The sequence below is a fragment of the Myxine glutinosa genome, chromosome 2 (genome assembly GCF_964187855.1).
Source record: "Myxine glutinosa chromosome 2, kmMyxGlut1.1, whole genome shotgun sequence".
In the NCBI taxonomy this organism is placed as follows: Eukaryota; Metazoa; Chordata; class Myxini; order Myxiniformes; family Myxinidae; genus Myxine; species Myxine glutinosa.
The window spans coordinates 53,437,843-53,451,898 of record NC_136262.1 but is presented as its reverse complement, the minus strand read 5'-3'; positions in this window follow the sequence as shown (position 1 = coordinate 53,451,898).

Below are 14,056 nucleotides of genomic sequence, written 5' to 3'. Positions count from 1 at the left end.
GCGAACTGCAGCGTGAGCCGTTTATCGAAGGGGCTAAACCCGATTCATATGCGTTGGCCGAATCGCGCCACGTACACTCAATTTGGAAATCGCTAAAGCGACCGAATGAGAAAGAAGGAAGGCAAAGGTACAGAAGAACAGATATTTATTAAATATTTGCACAACCCAAAGAAAAGAGAGCAATCAAGTTAATATACAGGGAAATGGAAGGAGCAGAAGACACAGTGCAATTATTAGCTTATACTATACAGGCTTAACTTAAGACCCCAAGACAACACAGAGGACGGATAACGAGCAGACTCACACGACTGGGGGGATGAAAGGGATGGCAGATTCGAATCCTGGCAGGGTGGGGCACGGCCCAAAGAGATCGCGGCAGGAAGGTCCGGGGCCAATGGCTCGATGTGGTTTCCCCGCTCGAGCGTCCACGCGCCGATTCCCCAGAGAAGGCTCAAGAGTAAGTTCAAGAGCAAGGCAGCACAGCGAGGTAGTGAGCGGGCTCAAGTGCAGATGAGGTATCGCAACGAGCAGGGCGCACGAACCATCTCCATCATCTCTCGGTCAAAGGCTTCCGCCCGCGCTTTTATATCGCGCTTTGAGATCAACCCGCGCCACGCCCGTGATGGTATCTCACCAGCCCTGATTGGCTGGTGGGGGCTCGCTGGCTCCACCTTCCGATGACGAGGGGCGGGCAACGCCCTTCTTCCCTGGGTCGACCGCATGGAACAAGGGCATCTTGTAGAGGGATAATGCCAACAACCACCCGCACCCTTTCGAAGGGAGAAGGGGCCTACGCTTCTTTAATTGATGCAACCCAATGAACTAGTGGAAACGAAGCCTTATGCTGACATTTACTAAGGACATAACTACTGAGGGAAACTTATGATTTGCTACGTGTGTGCGATGGCCTAACTAAGGACGACCTTTGACCTTTACACTTGGAGGTATTTACAAGGAATATTTACAGCACACAAAAGGGTATATTTTACAACAAATTACACACAGGATTCTCAAATCCTCAACAATATATATATACTAGCGGGGTCACCCGTGGGAATCCCACGGGCATGGATGTGTGTGACATTTCGACATATTGAGTTATATGCTGCACATTCATTTTTACAAAATGGTTACTGGCAAGTCATCAGATCCAGAAATGGTGTGAATTTAGTTATTTCACATAATATGTGACCCCTCACTCCTCTCCACCTGACACTCTCCTGTCTCCACCTGACACTCTCCTGTCTCCACCTGACACTCTCCTCTCTCCACCTAGCACTCCTCTCCTCTCCAAACCCTCACATCCCTCTCCTTTCCAATCCCTCACCTCTCCAATCCCTCACACTCCTCTCCTCTGCAATCCTTCACACGCCTCTCCAATCGTGCCTCACACTCCTCTCCAATCGCGCCTCACACTCCTCTCCAATCGCGCCTCACACTCCTCTCCAATCGTGCCTCACACTCCTCTCCAATCGTGCCTCACACTCCCCTCCAATCACTCCTCTCCAATCGTGCCTCACACTCCTCTCCAATCACGCCTCACACTCCTCTCCAATCGTGCCTCACACTCCTCTCCAATCGCGCCTCACACTCCTCTCCAATCGCGCCTCACTCGCCTCTCCAATCGGCTTTCCCCGTCTCGTTTCTCTCCTTTTTCTCCCGTCTCGTTCTTTTTCTTGCTCCAAATCGGCCCGTCGGAATCGGAAATCGGCCCGTCTCGCCCGTCGGCCCGTCGGAATCGGAAATCGGCCCGTCTTGCTTTTGTGCTTGTGCGTAAATAAATTGTGTTCATGACACCATTTCTGGTGTTGGGCTAGCGGCTAGGGTGCCGGCTTAGGATCCTGGGTTCGAATCTCGGTCGATCGCCGAATTAATGCCAGGGGGGTTGACTCAGCCTGTCATCCTTCCGAGGTCGGCTAATTGAGTACCAGTTCACTGGTAATTCCCTGTTTGTCGTTGAAGGCGGCAAAAAGGGTTGGCGTCAGGAAGGGCATCCGGCCGTAAAACATTGCTTCAAAAAGGGGACAAAAAAACAACAACTACCACGGTCCCCGAAAAGGCCAACCCCCGCAAATGGCCTCTAAACGGTGGTTTTTACACCATTTCTGGATCTGATGACTTGCCAGTAACCATTTTGTAAAAATGAATGTGCAGCATCTAACTCAATATGTCGAAATGTCACACACATCCATGCCCGTGGGATTCCCACGGGTGACCCCGCAAGTTTGCATTGACGTTCGTCGATGGACTCGTTCGCCCGTCTCATTCGTTTTCTTGCTGCATCCTGTTCAAGTCTGCGTTCTTCATCGATCGTCTCATTCATTTTGGAAATAGAAGTTTCCACGCAGCGCATGAATTGTCACGATCCTCAAGAGGAATTTGTCTCGTAATCATCAAATGATAAATGGCAAGTAAATTATATTGTGGAAAATTAAAGATTTCAAATAAACCTATTTAAAGTGTATTCGCACATAACTAATTTTAAAAAACGAAGAAATATCTCTCGGTAATTTCCTGAAACATATTTTACTTCCGGCTAATAATGTTGAATTAAATAAAAACGAAGAAATATATGTCGGCATCATTGTTGACGTTTTTGTGACGACTGTCATCAAACGAAAAAGTAATATATCTTAACGGAAAAGCAAAAGCGAATTTTTAATATATATCGACACGTTGCCGTTGGTGTCATGTTGGGCGGTGTATGATACACCATGACGCGATTTTTAAAAATATATCTCTGCATTTTCCCGCGTGTGTGGAATGTTCTCAATTATTGCTGACACCGAGTCCAAAACCATCGATAAAAATGAAATCATATGGTGAGTTAGATTGGAGATAAAGGCGTGAGAGAGACTCAATGGCCTTGAAGTTGAAGTTACAGGCGTTTGAGAATTCATTTCGTTCTATAAACGGCAACTTTCATTGGATTTCCTTCCCGTTTTTTTTCAACCGAGTCGAAAACTATGTTAGCGACTGTGAAAAATGAAATGATATATCGAATTTTTAATATGTATCGACACGTTGCCGTCGGTGTCATGTTAGGCGGTGTATGATACACCATGACGCGATTTTAAAAAATATATCTGCATTTTCCCGCGTGTGTGGAATGTTCTCAATTATTGCTGACACCGACTCTAAAACCATCGATAAAAATGAAATCATATGGTGAGTTAGATTGGAGATAAAGGCGTGAGAGAGACTCAATAGCCTTGAAGTTACAGGCATTTGAGAATTCATTTCGTTCTATAAACGGCAACTTTCATCGGATTTTCTTCTCGTTTTTTTTCAACCGAGTCTAAAACTATGTTAGCGACTGTGAAAAATGAAATGATATATCGAATTTAAAATAGATATCGACACATTGCCGTCGGTGTCATGTTGGGCGGTGTATGATACACCATGACGCGATTTTAAAAAATATATCTCTGCATTTTCCCGCGTGTGTGGAATGTTTGTGGAAAATTAAAGATTTCAAATAAACCTATTTAAAGTGTATGCGCACATAACTAATAAAAAAAACGAAGAAATATCTCTCGGTAATTTCCTGAAACATATTTTACTTCCGGCTAATATGTTGAATGAAATAAAAACGAAGAAATATATGTCGGCATCATTGTTGACGTTTTTGTGACGACTATCATCAAACGAAATAGTAATATATCATAACGGAAAAGCAAAAGCGAATTTTTAATATATATCGACACATTGCCGTCGGTGTCATGTTGGGCGGTGTATGATACACCATAACGCGATTTTAAAAAATATATCTCTGCATTTTCCCGCGTGTGTGGAATGTTTGTGGAAAATTAAAGATTTCAAATAAACCTATTTAAAGTGTATGCGCACATAACTAATAAAAAAAACGAAGAAATATCTCTCGGTAATTTCCTGAAACATATTTTACTTCCGGCTAATATGTTGAATGAAATAAAAACGAAGAAATATATGTCGGCATCATTGTTGACGTTTTTGTGACGACTATCATCAAACGAAATAGTAATATATCATAACGGAAAAGCAAAAGCGAATTTTTAATATATATCGACACATTGCCGGCGGTGTCATGTTGGGCGGTGTATGATACACCATGACGCGATTTTAAAAAATATATCTCTGCATTTTCCCGCGTGTGTGGATTGTTCTCAATTATTGCTGACACCGAGTCTAAAAGTAAAACCATCGATAAAAATGAAATCATATGGTGAGTTAGAACTTAGATTGGAGATAAAGGCGTGAGAGAGACTCAATGGCCTTGAAGTTACAGGCCTTTGAGAATTCATTTCGTTCTATAAACGGCAACTTTCATCGGATTTTCTTCCCGTTTTTTTTCAACCGAGTCTAAAACTATGTTAGCGACTGTGAAAAATGAAATGATTTATCGAATTTGATTTGAAATAAAACTGGGGGAGAGCAAGACACCACGGGCCTACAAAACAGGACTCAAAGCTATGCGAGTTAATAAAATGGTGGATATTTGTTTATAGCCACTCCCAGAATGGGTGGAGCTATGGGTGGAGCTACTCTGCAAACCGAGTAAGCCACACCCCGGACAGACACCCAACAGATAGACAGACAGACAGACAGAATCATCTACGGCTATTATAATATAGATAGATATATATATATATATATATATATATATATATATATATATATATATATATATATATATATATATATATATATATATATATATATATACATATATATATATATATATATATACATATATATATATATATATATATATATATATATAATATATATATATATATATATATATATATATATATATATATATATATAGATATAGATATATATATGTATATATATCTATATATATCTATATATATATATATATATATATATATATATATATATATATATATATATATATATATATATATATATATATATATATATATATATATATATATATATATATATATATATATATATATACACAGACTTGGCATTTAATATGGAATCTTTTTTTTTCTTGACTTGGGTTTACTTTCTGAACTCAGTATATCAATCTGGTGAGTTTCTTTTACCCTTCGGTGATGTCTTTGTTGAAAGAACCATGTCACTGATTGTCTTTCGCAGCAAGAAGTCAATAACAGGATTATATCACAGGTGGCATGACAAAATGTAAGGACAGGTAAATTTGATGATTGGCTTCACAATCGGGTATATAAGGGTTGTTGCGTTCTGTATTAGTGGAAAACAACTGCTGCACGTCTACAAAAGTTATTGCCACTTCCTCTGGAGATGGTCCGTCAACTTGACAATGCTGTTTGTCATGGAGTGGTGGCTTTATGAAATTCTGGCATGAAACAGCATGCTATTGCTCGGCAGTATGGCATCACTCAAGGTCAGGTGTCAAAGATCCTGAAACGAAATGCTCAGAAGGGTGTCCCTACTCCAATACCGAGGCCAGGACGTCCACGCAGAACCACAAGGAGAGATGATCGCCAGCTGCACCGGTTAGACTGCAATGGCCGTACCAAGTCAGCTAATCGGCTTAGGGCTGAGTGGCAGCAACTGACAAATGTGCCTGTATCCAGAAGGCTAGTCAACCAACGACTGGTTCAAGCAGGCTATCGTGCCAGGCGTCCCCTGAGAAGGCCACGCCTGACCAGACAACACAGCCAGCGCCGATTGCAGTGGGCCAGAGAACACCGTCAATGGCAGCTGGGACATTGGAATCACGTGACCTTCAGTGACGAGTCTAGATTTCTGGTCTATCGTCAAGATGGCCGCGTCCGAGTGCGCAGACAAGTGCATGAAGCCCACAAAGAAGATTGTATAGTGTCAAGAGTCCAAACTGGAGGTGGTGGGGTGACCTTTTGGGCTGCTTTTCATGCAGGGGGCAAAACTGACCTGGTTGTTCTGAATGGAAACCTGAACCAGTTCAAGTACAGGGTCATTCTGGAAGAAACATTGCTTCCATTTGCTCGTGCAGCCTTTCGAGGAAACTTTTTCTTCCAAGATGACAATGCACGGCCTCATCATGCTCGCATGATCCAACACTTTCTTGCTGACCATGGTGTAGAGCATATGGAGTGGCCTGCCATGTCCCTGGATATGAATCCGATAGAGAACTTGTGGGCAGAATTAACGCGTCAAATCGACAACTTGGACCAGCAGCCTACCTCTGTGCGTGAATTGCAGCAGACTATTGTCACGGCACGGCAAGCGATTCCTGTCCAAACCTTGGCAAATCTCGTGAACAGCATGCCTCAACGTGTACGTGCTCTCCTGAATGCTCGTGGGGGTTACACGAAGTACTGAACTGTAATTTTACTGTCCGTAATCCCAGTCATAATTTAGCTTTTGTTTTTGTTGAAAAATAATTTGGCTAATGTGCAAATTAAAGAGATACTTCTGGAAAACGTACAGAAGTTTAACACAGTACTGTCCATGAATTGAGTTCGATATCAGTTTACATCACTTTCAAGGATCAATTTATTTGCTTCGAAATGTCAAATGTGGTTTTTGTTTCTTTTAAAGGTCACATTAACAAAATCTAGAATAATTTCAACATAATTCCAATGAACTTTTGGTTCTAAGTCATCTTGAAAAGTAAGTTCACCCCCACAAAAAAAATATTCCATATTAAATGCCAAGTCTGTATATATATATCGCAGTGTTAAGTGTGGAAAAGTTCCGACAAGATTACGGCTGGCTCAATAGCACAGTGGGCTGTTGACACATAATCAATGGAGGTCCATGGTTCGAGCCCCGTGTTGTCAGAATTTTTTGACACTTAGCCCCTTGCAGGAATTTGTTTCCTGTATATATATATATATATTTCCGGGAGTAGGTGTCGGTGCCCGGGGACGGATCTCGCTGTCTAAACATGGTAGCGCTAGGCCAGTGGGACCGCCGGGACCCACGTGCACCCACAAGTTGTTCTGCGCGTGGGCGGCAGTATCAGACCGGGGCGCCCAAACGCTCCCCGGCTAAAGTTCATCCTGAAGCACCCACATTGTGCGGACAAACCCCACCAAGTCGAGGGCCACGTGGTCAGGAGAACCTCGTCCCTTCTGGTCACACTGTGCCTATCGGCCAGCCTCGAAGACCGAAATTGTGTCGGTTACCGATCCTTCGGGTTCGGAACTATGCCACCCTGAAAACTGTCTATATACCACTATATCTTCGGCTGTCCTGAACTATACCACTTCGGCTGTCCAGCATTGCCCACCCCACTTTGCATATACCCCGCCCACTGTGCATGTAAGGGGATGTTGAGATGATTTTATCACTCTTGAGGAAGATTAACGGAGGCGTGTGGCTTCACATGTTGTTAATCGAAACGTTGAGTCATTGTTTGTTCAATTAAAGGTTGGAGATCTTACCATGGAGACATTTGGATATACTCCCAACCGCAAATCTTTGCTTATAATTATTGGCGAAAGCCATGGGCAGGACATTGCCAAGAGATGCCGTCATTACACCAACCTTATGGAGCGGACCGAAGTAACGAAGGCACATCTTCGGTTTAACCATCTCTGTTTGGAACAGAACATTCTTCCGAAGCCTCTTCGTTTCAGACCTCCCATGCCGGGTTTGAAAGCTAAGCAGATCATGCAGGCAACAGGACGGAGGTTTCTTCGTTTGCGCATTTCAAACTGCCACCATCGCCTCGCTAAACGGTATGACCAGGTGCAAAGGTTGGCTCGTACTATTGCGCCAAGACTACCTGTCGAGTTATGGGACCGAATACAATGGAGAGCTCACACTTTCGCGGAGCACACTCGGACATCGGTGGGGAAACGACATCAACGAAAGTTCACAGCATTGGTTGATGAAACCACACATCGCATGAATCCCATCGTTGACGTGAACATTCTTCGGAACCGGTGGGTGGTTAACAGGTCGAGTACACAGCTCTCGGAGGCACAAACCAGCTTGTTGCAGAAGGGCCTTAATTTTGCCATCACTCCCCGATTTGTTCCGAAAGACACCATTGTATCACGGGTGGAATCTGCGATGATGAATCTTGATAACACCACCAAGAACGAAATCAGATCACGTGTGGCTGCTGTTTTACTTCGCCCTCCGCAATTTTCATGCAACAATTTCAATTTGGACCCGAAAGAACAACAAGCTTTACGAGAGTTATGCAACATGGACGATGTGGTGTTCTTACCAGCGGACAAAGGACGGGCAACGGTGCTCATGGATCGTCTTGTATACACGAACAAAATGCAGGATATGTTGGCTGACCAAAGTACTTATGAACGGTTAACCGCAGATCCAATGAAGAAGGAGGAACGAAGGTTAAACTCAATGCTTGCCAGATTAAAAGCGACTGGGAGATTATCAGCTGCGGCATACAAACGTCTGTACAGCAGTAAGGACGTGGCTCCCAGGGCATACGGGCTACCGAAAGTGCACAAAGAGGGATTTCCACTCCGGTTAATCGTTTCCTGTATTAATGGTCCATCATATGCGCTATCCAAGTTTTTGGCAAACATTTTGAAGCATTTGGTGGGGACGACAGAGCGAACCGTACACAATAGCACAGCATTTGCTGAAAGAGTGAAGCAGCTCACCATCGAGGCACACGAGACCATGGTTTTGTTTGATGTTGTGTCTTTATTTACCAACGTGCCCATAGCCCTGGCGATTGAGGTGGCAGACCGGCGTTTGATGGAGGATGATCGATGGAAAGAGACTGCGGGAGCTTTAAGCCCGATGGACGTCTGTGACATGCTTTCTACCTGCCTCTCTTCCACCTACTTTGTATTTAATGAGGTATATTACAAGCAGGTTTATGGCACCGCCATGGGTTCCCCGGTATCGGCTGTGATTGCCAACATGGTGATGGAGGAATTGGAGGAACGCACCATTCCAGCCCTGTTAGTGCAACCACGTGTTTGGTTCCAGTACGTGGATGACACATTTGTCATCTGTCATTCTGATGAGGTGGGCATCATCCATGAGACCATAAATAAAACTTTTTCCTCCATTAATTTCACCATTGAAGAGGAGAAAAATGGAGCCCTTCCCTTCCGGGATACACTCGTAGCAAGGGATCCCAAAGGAGCCTTAAAGGTAACGGTGTACAGAAAACCTACACACACTGATCGCTACCTTGATTTCAAGTCTTGCCATCCAATGGAACACAAAAGATCGGTGGTGCACACCCTCTCAAAAAGAGCACGTGATTTACCATCTACCTTTGAAGACAAGATGAGTGAGGTGGACCATCTTCAAAATGTGTTAAGGGCAAATGGCTATCCTGACAGCTTGCTACCCAACAGGAAAACGATAAGGGCTTCCCCACACAACAGGCTGAGACCGCGAGAACAACCAAAGGGTTGGTGTGTTCTCCCTTTTGTACCGGGGGTTTCACAGAGGGTCGGCAGAATTTTGAAATCGGCAGGAGTGAGGGTGAGTTTCACACCGGTTTTCACCCTTCGCCAAGCCCTTATGAGGGTCAAGGACAAGCTTCCGAGGAAGGATAGGTCAGGGGTGGTATACGTGGTGCCCTGTGGTTGTGGAGCTGAGTATGTGGGTGAAACCGGGAGGACCTTAGGTCAACGTATTACTGAACACCAAAAAGCATTTGAATGTAATTATCCTAGCAGATCTGCTATTGCCAAACACGGCCTTAAGGAAGGCCACACACCTTTATGGGACAGGGTTGATATTTTGGGCTCCACACCCAACAGAAACAGAAGACGTGTTTTGGAGGCTTGGCACACAGAAGAAACTGTTACCTCGATCAATCAAGATGTCACTGACTTACCGGTAGCTTTTGACCCACTCTTGTGTAAACGAAGCAGGCATTCCGTACTTTGAACAACGAGTCCACATAATATATCACACAAGGTTTTTATTCGGACAAATTGCCCCCTCCCACCTCCAATCCCTCCAAACCACCCCTCTCCCACACCCCCCCCTCCACTTCCAACCCCCTCTGGTTCCCCCCCCCCCCCCCCATTTTATCCCCCCTAAAACCAACCTCCTTCCCGCATTCACCTTTACCGTATAGGGCCACATGTGATGATCTTGATAATGTGACAATTTTATTTTGTCTTAAAATATTTTGGCTTTAATATATTTACAGTTTTAATTTAATTTACAATTTAATTGTTTGCAAGTTTAACTTTTGATTAAATGTAATGATTGTTCCGGATTTTCTCAACACTTGCGTTATAATCCAGCATTGCTTACAGGATTATTTTGAGCTGTTAATATGCGGTTGATTTTTGAATTTGGTCGGTAACGTCTCCGTTCACGAGAGCGGTGTGATACGGTTTCATTGGCTGTCCAGCATTGCCCACCCCACTTTGCATATACCCCGCCCACTGTGCATGCAAGGGGATGTTGAGATGATTCTATCACTCTTGAAGAAGATTAACGGAGGCGTGTGGCTTCACATGTTGTTAATCGAAACGTTGAGTCATTGTTTGTTCAATTAAAGGTTGGAGATCTTACCATGGAGACATTTGGATATACTCCCAACCGCAAATCTTTGCTTATATATATATATATATCGTTACAGACGCGGCTTTTAGATGTTATATTGACCGAGCGGTGGTGTATTTAACCGCGTCCGAACAGTTACTCCCCGATTAAAACCCGATTCCACCCGACGTTGACCAGATCGCCCCACAGATATTCAATCGGGAAATCTCTAAAGCGACCGAAAGAGAATGAAAAAGAAGAAGAAGAAGAATACGGAGGAAGAACAGGTTTTATTATACACACACAAGCAATGGATGGAAGAAACAGTAACACAGCGAATCCTTAACTTACACTATTCATTTTTACTTAGCCCCAAGACAAACGAGTAGGACAGGACGTTCACACTTACACAGGGGATAATTGCAGGCAGGTAAGGCTTGAGATGGAGGCAAGGTCGGCAGGCCGCAGTTCGCAATTCCTCGCGGTTTTGGCGGGAAAACCTCCGTCGTGTCTCCACTGGGGTAGACGTTACGCGCTGGTTCGGCACACCTTCTCCTCTCCTTGGGGTGGGGCCATCTCCCTCCTTTCAGCGCGTCTCTCCAAAGCTGGTCTCCTTGCCGAGTACCTCTCCTCTTTGGCTTGGAGCGTTTCGCATCTCACAGCCTCTTTGCTCCTCTCCCAGGGTCATCTCCAGCTCATCTCCAGCTCTTCTGGTAAAGCAGTCCCTTACAGTCGCTTTTATCACCTCGGGCGAAATCAAGCCGCCGGCTCCGAGGCCACGCCTACCGGGTCACTCACCGCGGTGTTGATTGGCTGTTAGGGCTGGTTCACTCCTTCCCTCTCATGACGAGGTGGAGACACGCCTTTCTTCCCCAACCTTACCTCGTGGCCAATGGTGGTTTGAAGAAAACCGGCCAAAATGCGGAAGGCAATTGGAAGGGAGGTTTTGGGGAAATTGGAAGGGCCTACGCTTATTTTGTTTGATACAATGCAAAGTCAATCTAGTGGGAAAACACATACTTAGCCTACATGGAATAAGGAAATACACTATTTAAAAGATATATCGTGACCTGCGTGTACTTTTCATGCAATTTAACTAGGACGCTGACTGCGACCATTATTTACATTACAGGGTGGTACCGTACGTTTGTAACGTTCACATTGTAACGTTTTCACATTCGTTACACTTCCTCCAAAACCGTTACACTTCTCAAATTCGTTACACACTTCTCAAAATCGTTACACTGCACCCTCCTTTCTTCAGGCCTGTCCTCAGGCCTATTAGACTTTAACTTAGTGTGACACGTAGGTGTAATTCCCTCTACAATTAACCTGACCCTGAGTGTGACAATTTTAAAACACAAATAAGTATGTCCCCCTATTGCATTGCATCCTGTCTAACAGACTCAAGCCCACAGCTAACCGAATTACGGAATTATTCTCAAACTATACATTTACGGCGGGGAGCATTATTTACAATGACGTGATTTCTTATTTACAACGCAACCCAGGACCTGTGTTTTTTTTTTTTTTTTCTTTTTAGGGAACAAGAGAAAGAAATTCCTGTTGGGAGGGAGGAGACAGCACGCATTGCATCGATGCACCAGTACCAATACCATCAAAGCACCCAAAAGCACCAAACACCACAAAGCACCACAAAGCACCCAAAAGCACCATCCAGTGCACAGTCACCATGGCTCATAATAAACACAACAAAACAACTGGTGGTGGTCTTCTCTTTCTCTGCTGGGCCGATGTTCTTCCCGACGTCTTCTGGCTTCATGCGGCCTATTTGGACATAATAAAAAGCACAACTTGTGTCCATTTTTATTTAGGGCCTCAGGGGCCAACTAAGGGTGGTCCACCTGTTTGGCATAGGTGCCACCTTACCGAGGTCCGCAAGCAAGATTCCCTGGCCACTATGGCCGGTTTCCAACAGAGGTGCCCTGCCCCAGAACCTGGGGTCCATCAAGTGGTACTTGGCCGCAGAACAGCGGTCCATAAAGTGGTACATCAACGCAATGCATGCTGGTTCTGGGAATCTCGGGCGCACAATGGCCACCTCACGCACGCTCCCATCGGCACCCAATGGCGCACAGGTCATGTGGGAGACAAAAGAAAGACAATTGAGCGAGGGGTAAGGTCACAAGGGTACACGTCAATAAGGCAATGCAAGGTGAAATGCGTACGGAGGCCGAAGTGAGAAAGCTCGTCCCTACCGTACGTCACCCCCCAGTCACCTACCCTACCCTTGTTCTCACCCCATATGTACAAAAATCTACACATTTACAAATTCGTCACTACTGTCACGTCTTCCCCATATTTCCCCTATACCAAATTCGTCTCCACAATCCCTTTACTTCAAAATTTGCCATCACCAATTCATCATCAATCCTCATAAGGAGGGAGAGATGGAATTACGCACAATGTCACACCCACGTCATGATGCGTCTCACAATCCAAACATTTGCATCATAAAAAAAATAATCAAAACATGGCATGGTGTGGAGTACCTGTCACCTCAGGTGAGTGGATGCAGATGGTGCGAGGAGATCCTTCATCCTAACTATCCTATAAATGACTTTAACACACTTTACACTACCCGGGGTCTTTCCCTGCCAATCCATTGGCCAACTTACACTATGGGTTCTAATAACCAATTCCCATTGCCCAACTGTGGTGCTTCTCAATTTGGGGTCTCACTCCCCCGATTCATCTCCCGGTGCTCTAGCACAATTTCTGGGCTGCGACGTGTACCTCTCCCAGCAGGTCTACCCACCTGCACACCTCCACCACTGTAGTTGCCACCCGAGCTTACCTAGCTCCTCACCCTAACCTACTACCTGGGGACAGCCCCTCTCCTGGCTCTGTCACCCCATGGTGCCCTCTGGCACTGGGCTACCCGGGTCCGTCCTCCGGATCCTCGGGCCCCATCCACACAACTACTACCGGCTCCCAGAGCCCACCTGCGGCCTCACCTGGCCGACATCCTTACAGTGGTGGAGTGCCCAAACCAACTACACACACTAACAGGCTACACGCCCAGCCATTTCCACAACACCAACGCACCCATCCACATACCATTCTGTCACCCGCACCACAGATGCCAATATCCAACCACAATTTACCTGTACCCTCTACCTAACACTTACACTACCCGCCCCGGGTATCCGTGATGGGGGTCCACTCTTCCCCCATTCACACCTTCGCACCATCCACTCCACTCCACAATTTCCACCATTCTCACTCCACGACCATCCATTCCAATACTCCAGATATTCCACACTACCATTTATTCCACACAGCCACATACACCTGTTCTTCATTCACCTGTCGTTGCACACCTGTGCAATAATACCTGGTGCCACCTGCACCCTCCTTTCTTCCTGGACCATTTGGTCAACACAACACGCAATCACCACTACTCCCTCATACACTGCTCCACACACCTGTTCAGTTGCACACCTGTGCAATCACACCTGTTCCATTCTCACCTGTTCAATCTTCACACACACGGCATCATCTCAGCTAACTACTCCCCTCTGAAACTTGCGCTTCCCAGTCGTCCCTTTAAACTATTGCGCTCCCACGTCATTATAATCCACACTAATCTACCTGCGTCCCCACTACA